General features: G+C 41.8%; 1 protein-coding gene across 1 annotated transcript in view; it reads left to right on the forward strand.

Moving 5' to 3' along the window:
- Window positions 1–18714, forward strand: part of LOC124594537 (probable G-protein coupled receptor CG31760) — a 1575154-nt gene that overhangs the window by 829308 nt on the left and 727132 nt on the right. The window lies entirely within an intron of this gene.

The following is an 18714-nucleotide window of genomic DNA, read 5'->3' on the forward strand; positions in this document are numbered from 1 at the left end:
CGTCGTGGATAAGAGAAAGGACCTAAAGGGACAACCTAGGCAAGATAGTCTCATGTATGAGAAGTAGCAATGCCTGCAACAAGCCAAAGTCACTGAATATCGCAAGAGGCTGTAAAACACTAGAAGGTACTGTGAAGAAAATGAACAGTTTAAGTAAAAAGATAAAAAAAAGTGAAAAGACCTAAAGGGACAACCTAGGCAAGATAGTCTCATTTTTTAGACTGGGCAACACCTGCAAAAAGCCAACGTCATTGAATATCGCAAGAGACTGTAAAACACCGGCATGTACTGTGAAGAAAATGTAACACTTTCAGAACATGAAACAGGAAGAAACTGAAAAATGAGAAAATAATTGAGTGAAGGAGTTTACTCTCCTGTGTGACAAGACATGTATAGAACAAAAATAAATTACCTACAGTCGCAAGGATCAGACAGTAAATGTAATGAGGAATGTGAAGAAGTAGAGAAAGAAAAGACGAGAGAAATTTTGGTCCTAAAATAGATGGTGAGAGGCGAATGTGAAGACGCAGGGAAGAACTGATATGCAACACTGAAGACAACGAGGAGAAATCAGACTGAAAAGAAAAGATTTGTTGATAATGTGATCACGAAGAATACGGACAAAATGACCAAAATAGTATTGGACATAACGCGTAGGACTAGAAAAAAGAAAGAAACCTGTGGGTTGTTGTAAACAGGAAAGGCCAATAGAAAGTGGGGCAGAAAGTGTGTCACACATCAACGACAGAGAAGGATACAGGAAAAGTTAGAGAGCTACCAGTGGAGCAGACAAAAGTGTACTGATGGGAAGGATGAAGAATTTCTCGAAGGAATAGAGAAAACGAGAAACCATGGCTTTCCGTAGTCCTGCAGGGGCAGTAACGAAATAAAAATAAGAAGAAGATAGCGATTTTATTACTTAAAGTGGAACCTACATATTCTCTTTTACTATTTCGTAAATGTGACCTGTTGCTTTTATTGATTTTGAATATCTGCAATCGGTTCCAAAGTACAAATACGAAATAGCTGAAGTTTAATAATAACTGAAGGTGTACGTTTTTTATATCCGTAGAAAGCTGCTGACCTCCGAATACCTACCAGAAATATAACAACAGCTCTATCCAAAACAGTTAGTTTTGAACATCGATGTCATGAGTGTAATTAAAAAGAAGGCAGGTTTAGTTTGCAATAAAAGGCAGGTTTAGTTTGGAATAAATTGTCGATGCTCAAGGAAGGTGTATTGTTATCAGATAGCCAAAATCATTCTGTATCGATATGCGGCAAATATACAGCACAACTAACGAGTAAAATTCAACAAGATCGCTGCTTGTGCAGAGACCTCTATGACTGCAGTTCAAGTGTGCAGGCTCAAAATTATTGGAAGAACCTGAAGGAAACATAATTCATCTATGAGAAACGTGGCTTACAAAACACCCTCTCTACCGATTATGGAGTACTGCTCTTCAGCCTTGAATCACTACCAGGTGATATTAACGGAAGAACTAGAGCAGATCTGAAGCACAATGGCACGTTTTTTGTTCAAAAAATTCTTTCTTCAAAACTACGAATGATACATGATTAATCCTCTACCTAACTACGTTAGTGTGTCATAAGTTTACATTTTCATTACAATTACTGCAGCTAAATTATTATTTACTACAGGAGTGTTTAAACCTCTACTATTGTTCGACTATGGGCATTTCTAAGCTTTGTTACTATTTAATGCTACATGTGTCTTTAATTTTCTAAGTTACCTACGAGGTTAATTTATTACGTCTATTTCTATTTGTATACTACTTTGTACAGTACTTAGGCTGATCTACACTACACGCAGCGTTACAGGTGCGACAGCATGATACACAAATGTACATTGTCGGCCGTGCTCACCGAGCTAATCCCTGTGGCCATGGCCCTGGCACAGGGCGACCCAAGATATTAGATTCGCTGCAGTTCTATTCTAGAAAATTATCCTATCTTATCCCACGTTAAACCTAGTTGTTATTTCTACTGCCATGTTCAGTGCTTGTCAAAATCGGCTAAATGTACACCCTCCCCCAAATGCGAGACGTGGCGGGTCCCAGCCGTGAAGCGGCTGGCCAAGTCCACAGGACGGGTGCACGGAGTCTAATATGGGTTTTATACTAATTTCGATTGTTCCTTTGAAATTCTCTCAAGACTTTGCTTGGTATTTCATTTGAAAGTTTGTTCAAAATATGAAACGTGTCCCCTTGCCTGAGCAAATGGGGCGTGTCATGGTTGGCAAGTTGTTGCCACAGTCGTGATGTAACATCGTCGAAAAAGGGGCGCTCATACACCACATGGAGTGCCCTGTCTGGCACCACACTCACACGATGGTGTGGCCGGCTTCCCCAACCGGCATAGGTATGCCAGGTACGGTCTATGTCCAGTAAGAAAGTTCAGCAGCCCCTAGCTGGTTTAAGTACCTAAGCTGCAAACGCTCCTTCATATTTGGTAGCAACTCGTGTGTTCTCCGCCGCATTTCATCGCCATCCTACTGCGCCTGTCATAATTCTTCCCCTCTTCTATTAATTCAGGCTTTATCCTTTATTTGAGCTATTTTTTCCCTTTTTTCTTTCTTCACCCAATACCAGGCAGCCTGTTCTCTGATCTTTATATCAAGGGGACAGTGCCGTATTAATACTAACAATGCGCCCCCCTCCCCCAGGAGATGTTCTACATGCCCCCACCGAGCGCAGGAGCATGTTTCGCTGCACCCTCCTTATAGCCATGGCGGGCATGACCCCCTTGAGCCTGTCTGCCCAGACTCTTGACCCATATCACACAATCGATACTATTGTTATATAAGCTTTATTAGGTCGGACATAAGTGGAAGCGTTTGTGTCCGTTTCCAATTAAGTTGATTATCGTTTCCAGCGACCTCTATGTTACAGTATCAATATGTGTCGCATAATTCCACCTTTCGCCAACGACTACACCTAGATATGGGGCGCCGAAGAACTGTTGAACCATCTGTTCTAACTGTGAGATTTCTAACAAGTTCTCCTTTTAATAGTAAATACGTAGACTTACTAGGTGCTATTGTCATTTTCGCTCTACAGCGCCATGTGTTCAAGATAGATATGGCCCTTTCCAAAACCTAAATCTTTGCAGCTACGACCACCAACCAACGGGAGTTGGTCGTCTGCGTAGGCTATGACCTCTAGCACATCATTACTGCTCTTTAAGCTGTCCAAAAGGGGCTGCATATTAAAATTCCAAAAGAATGGCCCCAAGACAGAGCCCTGTGGACACCCCTTTGTTATTCTTTTACTGATTCTCCCGCTAGCCAGACCTCCCTTTCTTCACAATAGCTCCAAAGACAGCCATATAGCGGCCCTGGACACTCCTTTCCCCGCAAGCAGGAGAACAGCGAAGTCCACCACAGGTTGTCAAAGGCGCCACTGACGTCCACCATGATGCCTACAATGTACTTATGTGGGGCTGAGTCACAGACCTCTTACGCCTGGGCGGTTGCGTCAGACGCCGATCGTCCCGACCGAAAGCCGAATTGTCTGACATTCATCCCGCACAGCACATAGTGTGTTGTCAGTCTGCCAGCAGCCTCTCAAAAATTTCTCCAGCAGGCCTAGCAAGCTGACGGGCCTATATGATTTAGCTTCTTTCGGATCTTTATCTGGACCTTTCTTGATTATCACAACATTCGTTTTTTTTCCAGATGGAGGGGAATTTCTTGATCCTTAAACACTCATTTGTACAACTTGCTGAGAGGCGAGTAATTGCACCACTTCCGCTGTAATGCTGTCTGGACGAGGAGCTTTGCCCTTCTTAGAAGAAGGGATTGACCATGCTGTTATTTTCATAAGCTCGTTGGCTCTCCATCCTAATTTGTCTTTGCTCTTTTGAGTCGTCAATATTTGTGCCCTCGCCCCCTCCAACAGTGTAGATGGTGGGGGGCGGGGCCTTGTATGTTGACAAACATTAGATACAGCGCTATTACTGTTTCCTCCGCTTTTTCTCCTTTTTCATTCTGAGTGCCTCTGTACCATAGGGGGGGGGGGGGGAGACTTCTCATTTACGTCCGCTGTCACAACAAATCTGCGCCCTCGCAACGCCGTGGCCATCAGAGTTAGTTTATATAGGAACTCATTAATTTACCTGCCGTACTGAAAGTACATGTTGATGAGATATAGCACTCCAACAGGCGACTGAAGTTCCAGGACGTTGTAGTGGTCATCAGTTCCCTGTTTGTGACTATGATCGCAGCTCTTGGTTCACTGTGAATAACTTGCCAGTATGCTACTGTAAAAGAGATCCCCCCAACTTGCGAGTACAGCTCCTACAGAGAGCACGTCCAGACTCATTTCCTCCACCACTCTTCGAAGCCACTTTGCTACTGTAAAAGGAATCCCCCCAGCTTGGCAGCTTGGGAGTATGGCTATTACAGACAGAGTACGTCCAGACTCGTTTCCTCTACCACTCTTCGAAGTTCCTGCCTTTACTAATTTACAGTTGTGCGCGTTTATATGTCTTATGTTTAACTTAGCAGTCATGTGGGAAGTATGTTCGAATATGAGATTCCGGCCAATTTTTCCTCCAATCATGCACTATGCTTCCATTTGTTATGACAGATTGGTTATATGACTCAACCATGTGTAACTTTTCATTTATTCTTTCAAACACCTTTTTGACTAGGTCTCGCAGGGCCTTGAAGATTCAATGTCTTGAGCTGTGTCTTATCAACAGCCTCCATTACCGAGAAGGTAACGTCTCTACCATACTCGTGACCGACACGCACCAAATGCCTCAAAGCTGTAGTGAGGACGTCCGGCTCCTCCAGAAACGCTGGTTGCATGGCATGTTCCAGGTTTGGCTATACCCTAGCAGAGTCCATCCCCTAACCTCCCTTGGAAGGTGGGTCTATTGACGCACTTGTGCTACTCACAACATCAACCTGCACTCGCTCTCTTGTACCCATTACATTCTGCGTTATCACCGGTCGACTCCCTACCTCTTGGTCGTTCGTGATCTTCAGGCGACCTCTGTCCACGGCTTACAGGAGAGCGAGCGTCTTTCTGACCACAGGGTCTGTTTGAATGCCTACATCCTTCATCACCACTTACTGGGTTTGTGACTTGGTGAGCTTTTGTAGAAATTCCTACATCTAATGGCACTCATTGCGTCCCTCAACCATTTGCTCGGGGCTTCCTCTTAGGCTTCCTGTGTACAGGTGTAGCGTCAGCCATAATCTATTGTGGCAATGAGCCTCTACTCTAACATCCTGTAGGTAGGGAAGTTTCTTCTGGTGTTGTTGCAGGTTTTTTTCCCACTTCACATGTAGGGGATACAATTTTTCCTGAAATGGTCAGCGACGCCGCACCTGGAGCAAGCCGGCTTCCGTTGGCAATGCTATTGTATGTGATCTAAATCGCCACAGTTGTGGTATCGGGGAACTACCATGTAATGCCTCACATTGATGGCATGAAAGGCCATATATATCTTGTCCATAGTGCTAAGCCTGCTCCACATTTTCCCAGAGACCTCGGCAACGTGATGTACAACATCCCGTTCCCGGGACCCAGTTTTGAAGTGCCATTTGATCCCATTTTTAAACGTTTCTATATTTATGACATTAAAATTTTGTTGGCACATTGTTTCATAAATATCGTTTTCTCGTAATGTAACTGATGCATCGTATAAGATCACTATAGATTTCCGCTTCTTAGACGGCTCACACTTTACTTCGTTTAGTTTTTTAAAAAAAATGGTTCAAATGGCTCTGAGCACTACGGGACTTAACATCTTTGGTCATCAGTCCCCTAGAACTTAGAACTACTTAAACCTACCCAACCTAAGGACATCACACACATCCATGCCCGAGGCAGGATTCGAACCTGCGACCGTAGCAGTCGCGGGGTTCCGGACTGAGCGCCTAGAACCGCTAGACCACCGCGGCCGTCTTAGTTTTTCATTATTTAAAATTTTACTTCGAACTTGCTGCGTGGCGACATCCACGATAATCACATCTTTTTTCGCCTTTACTTTATTTACTTTAATTTTATCTTTTGCACGATTTACTGTAGTTGTAAAGAACTCCTCCGCCTTTTTTATGTCCTGACCGGACAGGGGTCTCAAGAAGACCGCCGTGTTCGGTCTTTGCGATACTTTGGCAATACACTCTTTGGGTTGTTTGCGACTTGGGGGCTGCTTGCGCGGTCACATTTTTAACGTTTGCTTGCGCAGCCGCTCTTTTTCTCTCTCTAGTTCCTCCACTCGCCCCTCGGGCTTCGCACTTGCGGTAGCCGAGGCAGGGAATTCATTCTTAATTGCCAGGACTGCTGCCTCACTGATTTTCCCGTTTTCCACACTTGAATCTAATATTTGATTAATTGGCGCAGTTAGTCACAGGTTCATTTGTAAGCATGAGAGCTTTACGAAGATGACAAAACACGAGGAATATTAGTTCATTAGGATCCAGTCGGTCGCGAAATGTAAACACCAGTGAAAATCAGAAATCGTGTACTTGGATCAGCTACATCTTCGAACTAATTCTCTACACAGTCGCCGGCCGCTGTGGCCGAGCGGTTCTAGGCACTTCAGTCCGGAACCGTGCTGCTGCTATGCTCGCAGGTTCGAATCCTGTCACGGGCATGGATGTGAGTGACGTCCTTAGGTTGGTTAGGTTTAAGTAGTTCTAAGTTTAGGGGACTGATGACCTCAGATGTTAAGTTCCGTAGTGCTCAGAGCCATTTGAACCATTTTCTCTACACAGTCGCCACCTCGACGTAATCATTTGTCGTAGCGTCGTAGAGACACTCCAATACTGTCATCATAGAAGGTAATGTACTTTCCGCCAGCTGTGCCGATCTGCAGCCCGTTAACTGCGCCAAAGTCCTGCCTTCACAGGCAGCGGTTCATATGAGCAGAGATGAAACTCGGTGGGGTCAAGTCTGGGCTGTGAGGTGGGTGATCAAAAACTTCTCGTCGAAAACGCTACAGGGTTTTCTTCATAGCCCCTCCACTGTCCCACTGAGAACCATCCTAAGAAGGAAATCCATGACAGTTATTTAAAGTGGGCTGTATGAAATCAGGCGAAATCCCTCAACAGGCACTCACACCTGACACATTATTCTATGCGTCTTTAGGTGTTCACTGTGCGCTCAGAACTGAAAAAGGTGACGTGCCGCGACCGATGGCCACGCTACTCGTAGAAGCACTGTTCAACATATTCTGAAAAGCTTCATCAGACTTCCACTGTGGTTTACATTTCGTGACCGATTCGACCTTCAGAAACGAATACCCCTCCTGTTCGTGGGTGAACGACAGAATGCCAGTGTCCAATTGAAATATTTCGACTACTGACTGCGCTGACATCACTAGGAAAATGTTACCGACATCTGGCCGTTTGAAACGTCCCCTTTGAAAAATTATACATGACTGTGCTTAAACTGACACACAATATTTTTTAGCGCAACGCAATCTGACTTTCAGTAATCCCTACAAGAGAATGGCACTGACTAAATTAACCTATACGTTTCACAAATCATTTACCTCACAAAAATCTTCGTTACTCGAACTACTGCAATACAGCGAGCGCCACTACTGCCAGCTAAATAAAAGATTCAAACTATGGAAGACACTAACTACTGATAGGCATAGTTAGCAAATGAAAGATTTTAATAGAGAACAAACAATGTATTTACCTCAATAGTCATAATATATATAGCAGTTCACGACATCCATTCTTACACATCTGTTTCTGATGGACACTCCTTCAGATTATCCATTCTCAAAAATCCGCCATCTCACTTTCCCACATCCACCGCTGCTGGCGGCTCGCCTCCAACTGCGCAACGCTACGCGCTGTTAACATCCAGCTGCCCAACACTAGAATGGCAGACAACAATACAAACTAGCCACAGACTGCACACAGCACAGCCAGTGATTTTCATACAGAGCGCTACGTGGCGTTACCGATAAGAAAACCTAAACAGCCTACTTACATAACCTCCATGCTCCCCACAAAAAATTTTACAAATTGTTTTGGGCCCTGGCCAATACATATTTGTTAAAAATTTTTTCACAATTACAATAACAAAGAAATCATATGCACACACTTATTGATACAATGTTGGTCGAAAGCTAAAATTTTCTCACAGTCCATAAAGACAGTCCTGATCATTCATCACAGTAAAATTGCAGTTATTTTTTTCTCAAAGTCTGAGCAGTAAAAGACAATGCACACGTAAGTAGTGGATTTCAATGCAGTCTTGAAGAAGTAGTGTTGTCCTTCCAACAGAAAGACAGTGCTGACTCTTGACATGCAGACAGGTAATGGGCCACAACAGAGCAAACTCACCGCAGTGTCTGTCGAAGTTTTGAAGAATATTGGTATGTAGGTCATCACAGAGCAGACCAACTGTAGTCCTGGTAGAGATTACGGTATTGGTGGGCCACCAGAGGTGCAGACCCACTGCAGTCCTTGTAGAGATAATAGTATTTGTGAGTCATCAAAGGTGTAGACCCACTGTAGTCCTTGTAGAAATAATGGTATTGGTGGGTCATCAAAGATGCAGACCCACTGTAGTCCTTGTAGAGATGGCCAGCAGATATCTATTGCGACTGTTCAGGTGCACAATCACCATCGAAGAGTCTTGCAGAGAATATAGCAAGTCCATAAACCACCACTTGTGCACTCACAAAGTTTTTGGAATTGTCCTTAGAACCAGCAGTGCTGCTAACCAGTCCGTTGCTGAATTATCAACACACGTGCAAACACTAACAGTCCCAACTTCTCACATACTGTGCATATATTATGACCAACAGAAATGTGTGCAGTGAAATGATACTTAATTTGAAGAACTGGTGTCAATTACAATTTTATAACATAAGAATACATTAACAAAGGTACAAAATACATCATTAAAGAACATAACAATACAGATAACATTTGTAGTAATAGGGGCTTTACAAAAGAATAGAAATAAACATATACATCAGTGTTACAGGAATTATGACATAAGTAAATACATAAAAGATCAGAATAACTTTTGAAACATCAACATGAGCATTGAAACAAAACAGAATAAATAATGTCTAAACATCTTTACAAAGTAAATAACATAGTATTTGAAAAATTCTACAACATAGATCTTATTAGCTACACACTTAAAGACAGGAAAAAGACAAATACACAAGGGTACATAAGCACATAGCGGAATAACACAAAAGGAAAGACAGGGTTCGTTTTCAGTGTGGCATTTGGTACTGCAGTCCAACCCAAAACTTCGTTCTGTAGATCTTTCCTCTTATTTCAACATTTGTTTCCACCAAAAAAATCGTATCCAAGCATGCTTTCTGTATTCTGTTCACATCCTCTTTCAAAATTCTTTTTTGGCCAAACCATTTTCTTATAGCTTCTCAACGCCTTTCTTCCAATTCATCACAACTCATTCTCACATATAGCCTACCCCATCTCAAGCTAACTTAAATCTACTGAGCTCAGATGCTAAACTAAGGGACGAGGCAATGCAGCAGCACAAAACAATTCACACAAACAGCAATGAAAAAAATGGAAATTGGCAAAGCAAGCTACAGTAAATCTAAGTCACCAAGCAAATGCAACATTACAACTAATATGAGCCAATGTGCAGCAACAAGAAAAATAAATCAGTAGTAAAACTGGCTTAACAGAGTAATAGAAAGTGAAATTTAGTAGCACTATGCCTGGCAAACAGCAGCAGCAAATGCAATAACTTATACCAAAATATGACATAGCTCAAGTAGAAAAAATATTACACTAAAGACAACAATGCAGATAAGGGAAATTTCTATTCACATCTTAATGTCTATGTAATTAAAGTGGTGCACCACAACTTATTCTACGAGAAATATTACCAAGCAGTTGAAAAGAAAATTATGTACGCAAGTCCTGTGAAGGGAAATGTCTTTTTGTGCTCCTTTGTTTTTTGAAGTAGATCATAAAGCTATTATTTACTGGATCTGTAGGCATAAAATATCTATACTAGTACATCCATTAAATTTAATTGTAACCAATGCTGCAGTGCAGCTAGAAACTAGATATTAAACAAAATAGGCAAAGTAGGGCATGAAACGTCATTCACTAGCCATATGGCGTTTCATAATGCAGTAAACAATCTTTCAACTAGCAAGACAATAGACGTGAAATGTTTCTCATCATTTCATTTCAGTAAATATCATAAATTAAGAGCTCCACAGGGTAATCATATGTTTTCAAGTTTGGGCGTGTCGTATTTGCGATGCTTTCTACAAAGAAATGTCAATAGCGAGGATAATGGCCTCTTTTTTTCCACCTGTGCCTCTGAAAGGCACACACTAATGGCTTTTTTCCAGGCAATTGTCGCGCAGCTGGGTGCTTACAGTGACCTACCTTCCTTACCGAAATATTTACGACACCAGTTTGCACTACACTGAGAGTCTCGTATAAAAAATTTCACAGGTCGAGAATTTGCGTTCCAAATGTGTAGAAACAAAATCCTATGAATATAACAGTGTGCAAAAAATTTTCGCCGGTGTTGTGATACATTCAGGCATTTACCCACATTTCATAACTCTTAAAGTACGATTCTCAGCTTATTGATCATAAACATACCTCAACAGCATAATACACATCTTCATCCTAATAATAACATCATAACAGATCAATCACACCTCAGAATCGTTGCAGCTTCTTTCAATAATTTCAAGACCTTCAATAAAGTCATCTACCTCAAACGTACTTCAAAAATCATGATCCCTTACCAAATACATCATTCAAAGCTCTCGTAGTATCACAATGTTTCCAAAAAAATATGAACAGTTCACAAAGTACAGACAAAATACAGTTTCATAAGTGTGATGTTATTCAACTGTGTAATTACATAAACATCTGTCACTGATGTAGTAAAATAAATGTTTGTCTCTCACAGTTAAATGATCAGATAGCTGCGTAATTTATGTGTTGGAAAAATATGGTTCCGATGTGTAAAGTTGTATAAGCAAATACCATATTAGCTAGGGCTCCTTGTGGTTGCCAAACACATGGTACACAAATTAAGCGTGTACCCCCCTGAGGATTAATGTAATTATACCCTCAGGTGTTAGAGATTACAGCAATGGAATGAAATGTATCACGGAAAACTTTTGTATCATTGTGCTTCAAATATCTTTAAAAATAAGTGTTTTAAGTACAAAATTAATCACTTAAATACATGTACTGTAGCGCTAAACTGTGCGTCTTGTTGTAAGATAATCTCTGTGGAAGTGTTGTAGTTATCGTCCTCCGAAAGCTAAGTTCTGCAGAAGTCAATGTACTCACCTCATGATAAACAAAAGTGAAATGCTTTGTGTATAGATATCTTAGTTATTACGCTTATTGCCATGATGAAGAAAGTGCTGTGCTGTAATGTATTGTTGTGCTACAGAAAAGGCTGTCTCATTGTAGTTATACCACAAAAGGTACTACTAAAACATGTTTTACTTTCCAGAATAATTCAGAAAAACTGTGCAGATATAAAACAGAAACACCGCAAAAGCAACATTGTAAATTGTCACTCATTAGTAGTGTCGTGATAAAATCGTGTAGCTGTCACATAAACTAACCACTGTGTCATCTGGTATCTCACAGAAAGTACTTTAAATCCAGAATGTATTTTCAAGTAAACCAAAATGTTGCATTAAAATCTCATTAGCAGTACCAGTATATGTTCTAAGTATGTAAGCCTTATAGTCGTTACGTAATCGTGCCACTAACAAGCAAGAATGTACAAATAACAACACTGTGTCGTCTGTTCACTGTAACAATGCACTCGTAAATGCTGTCTAAATATGTTCCCTAGGTTCTAGACTGGATAGTTTATTTTAAAACATAGTAGCAAGTTAACAGTTTCCAAGTGTGACAAAAAGTACTAGAAATGTGAAGTGAAAAGTTTTATGGCAAAGACAAAGTTAAAAAGCAGATTATCTTGCAATAAACGGTTTTACATGTGAAATGTGGTGTAAACCTTTACTCTTCCTAGTACGCAGAGCTCCAGCTTCAACGAAATTATCATGTGGGATATGGTACATCGGTAAAGAATGCTCAAATTTTTCTCAGGGTTAGCGTCTATGCTATGTTTCGCTGAGCCAGCCGGCGCACGTGGCTGCCTGTGGTGCGAGTCATTGTCTGTTTCTTTGTTGGCGTACGTCGTTATTGGGATTTGGAGACCTAACTTCTACAAATTCACCTTGTCGAGAGGGCCCTGCCTGTTTGAATCCCGCCAGTTCTGATGCAATTCAGGTCTGTTTGTTACGATCATATTGTCTGTCGTCATGTCGTCAGTAGCTGTTGAAGTTTCTTTCTTGTCTGTTAAGTGGTGGAGAATTTCTCCCTGAATTATCACTGTATGGTGGACCGTTGCGTCTGAAGTTATTCTGTCTCCCTTGATAATAAATATTTTGGTTCCCATATTGTCTGTTTCTCTGATTGTCTCTATGATAGTCATTACTGCGGAGAGGTGATCTTTCCCTTTAATTATTACTACTCTGCCAACGGTTGTCATATGGGTGGTGTCTGTTTTGGTCACGATTTACGTTGTAAGATTAGCCTTGTCGTGTCCATTTATTATTTCTGTCATCGTGGAATTGTGACGGATGTGACCTGTAATTGTTGTGTTCCTTTTTTCGCGTTCCGCGATTGTCAGTGTCAATTTCTAATTCTTGTAAGACTCCCTGAAAAGCTTCAATGCCGTCTTCGCAACGTCCTGCCAAATTAATATGCCGTAAATGTTTAGGTAATTTAATTAAGCAAATGTGGATGAGTTCTGAGGGGTTGTATGGGTTTGACAGGTACTGATTCTTGTGCAACATGTCTTCAAAATATTTCACAAGACTGGAAAATTCAGATTGTTCGAAATGTTTCATCATTACGATGCTATGTTTTACTTGGTCTTGTGTAGTTTGAGACGAATATGCTGAGAGGAAGGCATGATAGAATTCTCCTTCACTGTGCCAATCGTGAATGACCGATCGCATTCTTACAGCTGCTTCATTCTCTAAGTAGCCACACATAAATTCTAATCTGTGCTCTAATGACCAGTTGGGAGGAAAACAATGAGAGAATTGATGAAGCCACGCTTGTGGATGAATGTCGTTGCCAGAATTCTTAAATGTTTTGAATTTACGTGTAGTAATGAACAGCTTATAGTCAAAATCATCGTGTCGGCGAGTCGCATATCGGTCATTGTTACGTCGTGTCGGCGGTTCCATCTTAAAATTCGGTGCACCTTGCCAATTTCTTTCATAATTTCCGAAATGCCCTGTGTTATTATTTTGTGGCTTTTCCGTATTTCTAAGTCCCTCTTCCCGTGTTGGAGCGCGAGTGTCCTCTGAAATATGTAATTTTTGTATTACTTGTGCCAACTGATCTTGTACTTCCCGGAATTCTCTTTTGTGTTGCGTATTAATTTGATTCTGATTTTGTTTGAATTTCTTAATTTGTTCACACTATTCTGTGTCAGTGATGGCTACAGGTCTTTTGTCATTCAGATCATCATCTACCTTTGCACATAAGTTAGTGACCTGATCCGAAAGTTCGGCTACTTTCTCCGATAGTGTACATATGTCCGCAGTGTGTTTTTCTGAAGCAAATTTCAGAGTGTCCATTTGTGTTGAAATCGTATCTACTGTGTCCTTTAAGTTTTCCTGAGTTTTTGCAAGTTGCGTAACCGAATCGGTAGATGCAACTGAGTCAATTTTAGCTTGCAACGTCTCATGATTTTCTTGAACAATAGTTTGCAGTTCTTTTATGGCTAATTCGTGATTCTGTAATGTATTTTCATGCTGCGAAAAAAATAGGTTGGAAATGCTCACAAATTTGTGTTTTTACGTCATTACAGACTTTTTGGCATTTCGATTCGATTTTATGTAACTCAGTAGTTGAATCTTCACCTGTTTGTTCAAGCGTATGTTCCACTGAGTCTAACTTTTGAAGCTTTTGTTCCATTGTGTCTAACTTTTGAAGCTTTTGCTGTGTTTGTCTCTGATTTTCTTTCATTTGTTGCATTAATTGCAATAATAATGTATTAGTGTCTGGAATCTGTTCCTCTATGCTTTTCGGCAGTGCATCTGCACCGGCAACATTCACATTTTGACAAGCAGAAAATGTGTCTTGACTTATTTGAGAAAACGGTGAGGACGCAAAACCCTTAATCTGCAGTATTTGCAAGATTGTGTCCTGTCATTTCGGATTCCTGAGGCGACCTGTTGCCGACCGATCGATCGATAATGCTTCCCTGTTCACTAATTGTTTCACTGCTTACACCATTATTTGCAGCTTGCTCCATTTCCCTATGCACAATTACCAAATTACTACTTTGAACATTAGTTTATTCATTACTCAGCGGCGCTAACACACTGCTTTCGTCTTCACTGTCATTTCTCAGTTTACTTTGGAGCGTAGTATTACGTTTTTCACACGCCATTATTGTCACAATATTTCACACGACAACACAGAAAACCACAATTTGAAGAGTAAAATCAGAAAACACATTAAGATAGCATTGAAAATAATATCTCGTTAATTGCAAGCGCAGCTGCGAAATACTTGGTGCAAATCTACATGCATGCCACAGCTGTTTTACTGTACAAGAATGAAAAACTACAACTACAAAGTAAATTCTCTCTACAATTACGCGCTAGCAATAAACAAAGGCTGCACTAATTACACAAACTACAAGAAAAATCAGATGATTCCAGTGAGGTATCCTCGGCTAAGGGCCGACATATGAAACGTCTCCTTTGAAAAATTATGCATGACTGTGCTTAAACTGACACACAATATTTTTTTAGCGCAACGCAATCTGACTTTCAGTAATCCCTACAAGAGAATGGCCCTGACTAAATTAACCTATACGTTTCACAAATCACTTACCTCACAAAAATCTTCGTTACTCGAACTACTGCAATACAGCGAGCTCCACTACTCCAGCTAAATAAAAGATTCAAACTACGGAAGGCACTAACTACTGATAGGCATAGTTAGCAAATGAAAGATTTTAATAGAGAACAAACAATGTATTTACCTCAATAGTCATAATATATATAGCAGTTCATGACATCCATTCTTACAAATGTGCTGTTTCTGATGGACTCACCTCCAGATTATCCATTCTCAAAAATCCGCCACCTCACTTTCCCACATCCACCACTGCTGGCGGCTCGCCTCCAACTGTGTGCAACGCTACGCGCTGTTAACATCCAGCTGCCCAACACTAGAATGGCAGACAACAATGCAAACTAGCCACAGACTGCACACAGCACAGCCAGTGATTTTCATACAGAGCGCTACGTGGCGTTACCAATAAGAAAACCTAAACAGCCTACTTACACGTTTAGTTGTGAACCATTTGGACATAAGATTCTTGGCACAGATGTTCAACAAACTCAAGTGGCATATACTACAGAACAAACATTACGTATTAAGGCGAAATGATACATGCCTTGTGTATGAAATACCACATGTGATTTGTGGGGAAACAGATGTATCTGCCCAGGTATAGATGCACAAGGCATCCGACGCACAACATGTCTCCAAGATTGTTCACTCCACTCTTCATTGGTTGTAGACGAAAATTAATTTACTACCCATGACCTGGATCCACTGTGCCCATACGGCTAGCTGAAATACACTGCCTGACAAAAACGTTAAGCGCCAAGGAGGGGAAGGGAAACCGAACTTAAACTTTACGACTTCAGAGGTTACGTTATGTTATTTCAGTGTTTATAAAATCGAGTCCAATTTACAAGGAAATTGGCTGTAGGGAATACTTACCAACATTATGGTGCACACCCTCTGGCGAGGATGCGTGCGCTGATTGGGAAGGATGTCATAAAGCCGATGTATACTCTTCTGAGGCAATCTGGCCCGTAACTATCGTAACTGATCCTTGATATCATGGATAGTGGCACTTGCACAGAGTTAACCTCCAAGTTGATCCCACACGTGTTCTGTGAAGGAGAGACCTTGGGATCTTGCTGGCCACGTCACTGCCTCTACATCGCTCAGACCGTTCATAGAGACGCGCACCATGTGTGGATGACGATTATCGTTTTGAGAAACAGCACCATAATATTATCGCATGGGAGGTAACACATGAGCACGCAGGACGTCCGTGACCTACCGTGAAATACATCTCTTCTATAGCAAACTCCTTGCTTTCCATATTTTTACAGGAGGTAATATGGAACAAAACAAAAAAAGGTCTGGTAAACGTAGGTTCCAAAAAGGACACGCTAAGAGCAATTGTTTCATCTTCGTTACTGTAAAACACATCCCTTCTGCTGAAGAAGTGCCCCTAGTTCATAAGATATGCATTTTAGCGTCCATGTTTACTTGACATTTTTTGCTTGTTTTGATCCAAACCACGACATGTAAAAATTGCCTACTTATAGCCTTAGCAACAATAGCATTGGTTGTATGCCTTCCACTGTCAGAGGTGTCACAAAAATTTCGCTTATATCTTTCGGCTCTGTCGTTTTCCGGACCATGGTCACTAACCTCAAACTAATGCGCTTAGCCTTCGGCATCATGCCTGAAAGTTTGTAATATCATCGCGTAATCACCCCGTACACCCTCCCAAGCCCAGTAACAACAGCAAACACGAACTAGGCGAATACACTCTGAAGTTAGTTTCTAAATGTCACAGGGAATTGCTACGCTATTCATTTATATACCTGCCACTGGTGTGTATTCGTACTAATGTACCATGGCGTCCAGCCATGTATGCTGTGTACTTTACTTTCTTTCGTCAGGCAGCTTAATTAAGTTATTGGCTCAACAATTTCTCTGAAAGAGCTACTCTGTCCTTGATCAAAGGGCTTCGCTTGGACTCTATTCGTAGTGTTGGACAGCAGTATTGTGATCGGGTTTCGACGCTATACCTGCAATACGACTGGATACACCAACACACAAATAATTTATAAACACAGAAGTACTGTAAGAAATTGCTTTTATTCTGAGCCAATTTGTGATGACTAGTGTTGTTCGCGGGAAACATATTTGGAACAGCTGCACCACGGTCTTGCTATACATGGAGAGTTTATCGGCGTACAGCAAGTCGTCTGCTACGGCGACCGTGACCTCGTTGGCGCGCGGACCATGCGTCGGAACCAGACGGCCATCCATCATGGAGGCAGCCGCGCGACACGTCTCCTCTCTAGCACTGTCCAAGTGAGCTCCGGCTTCACCACGAAAACTGCTTGCATTTAAGGTTAGCTTCAGCGACTCTCCTGCTCTGACTCATCCCATGTTTCCAACCTTTGCCCTTTCCACGGAAACGACAGGAAAATTATTTAAAGTTTCCTGTTAAGATTCTGCACGAGTTCTGTGACTGACGTTTCCTTCGGCGAGTTTGAACATAACTGCCTCGCTCGCACTACGTCTCCTAAGAAGCGGTTACTGTATGAATTAATCACTCCCCAGCCAACAAGCGACCATGGGCCATTTCGCGCCAAATGTGCCCCATATTTTTCCTTTGTTGTCTCCACCACTAACGCCATTGAATGGTTTAATGTCTAATAACACATCTATAACAACAGCGGTTGGACAAAACTATGGAAATACCGTGAGAAATGCCTGCTTGAACACAAATGCAAAAGCTAGCAAAACCTGCAGCTCGAGCTGTTGTATTTGACCACGAACGGCGCCTGTGCAAGGCCCTCAATAGGTTGCAAGCGTCAATCATCGTTAGACTGTGTTCTGCGTAGTTGTCAGTGGATTATGTCAGTGCTAAGTGAATTCGAACTATGGCAAATTGCAGGTACTCGTATGGTGGTTATTCTCGTAACCAAGGTAGCCGAAAGTGTTTGATGTTTCAAGGGGCATCGTATAGCGTGTACGGTGAAAGCTGAAAAACGTTATCAGCTAAACCCCGCTACGAACGAAAGTGTGTGCACTGATTGTCGCACTCGCAAACCCTGTCAGCACCAAATGATGGTGAAGGGAGCTCCATAAACAGAAAACTGCAGAGCGAGCTGGAATTCCAAACCACTTCTGCGCGAGTATACGTTACTGCAGTGAAACTGGGCGTGGCCTAGGTACTACTTAAACTAACTTATGCTAAGTACAATTCACACGGCTCTAGGCGCTTCAGTTTGGAACCGCTATGGTCGCAGGTTCGAATCCTGCCTCGGGCATGGATGTGTGTGATGTCCTTAGGTTAATTAGATGTAAGTAGTTCTAAGTTCTAGGGGACTGATGACCTCAGTTGTTAAGTCCCATAGTGCTCAGAACCATTTGAACCATTTGACTCGAACCTCTGACGGGAGGGGCCGGATCTGTTAATACAGTTAATATCGTCCGGAATGGTTTTGTGAGCTGAAGGATGAACTGAAGCGTCTCCCCTGGACACCACAGTCATCAGGATCTCAATGTTATTGAGTCTTTGGTCTGCTTTGGAGAGAAGGGTGCGTGACGTATAGTCACTATCACCACCGCTGCCACTATTTTGCAGTAATTATGGTATAAGATTCCCCTGAAAACCATACAGGACCCGAATTTATCCATTCTGAGATGAGAGGAAGCCGTTTCGAACGTGAGACCTTCTAGCTCTATAAGGTGTGTTTTATCGAAAGATATGTGAACACATTATGATTATACACGGTCCAGTCATATTAATGTGACCACCACCTATGTTCACCGTCGACGTGCAATAACCACTGCAGGTGGCATGACAGCAT

The sequence above is a fragment of the Schistocerca americana genome, chromosome 2 (assembly GCF_021461395.2).
Source record: "Schistocerca americana isolate TAMUIC-IGC-003095 chromosome 2, iqSchAmer2.1, whole genome shotgun sequence".
NCBI lineage: Eukaryota > Metazoa > Arthropoda > Insecta > Orthoptera > Acrididae > Schistocerca > Schistocerca americana.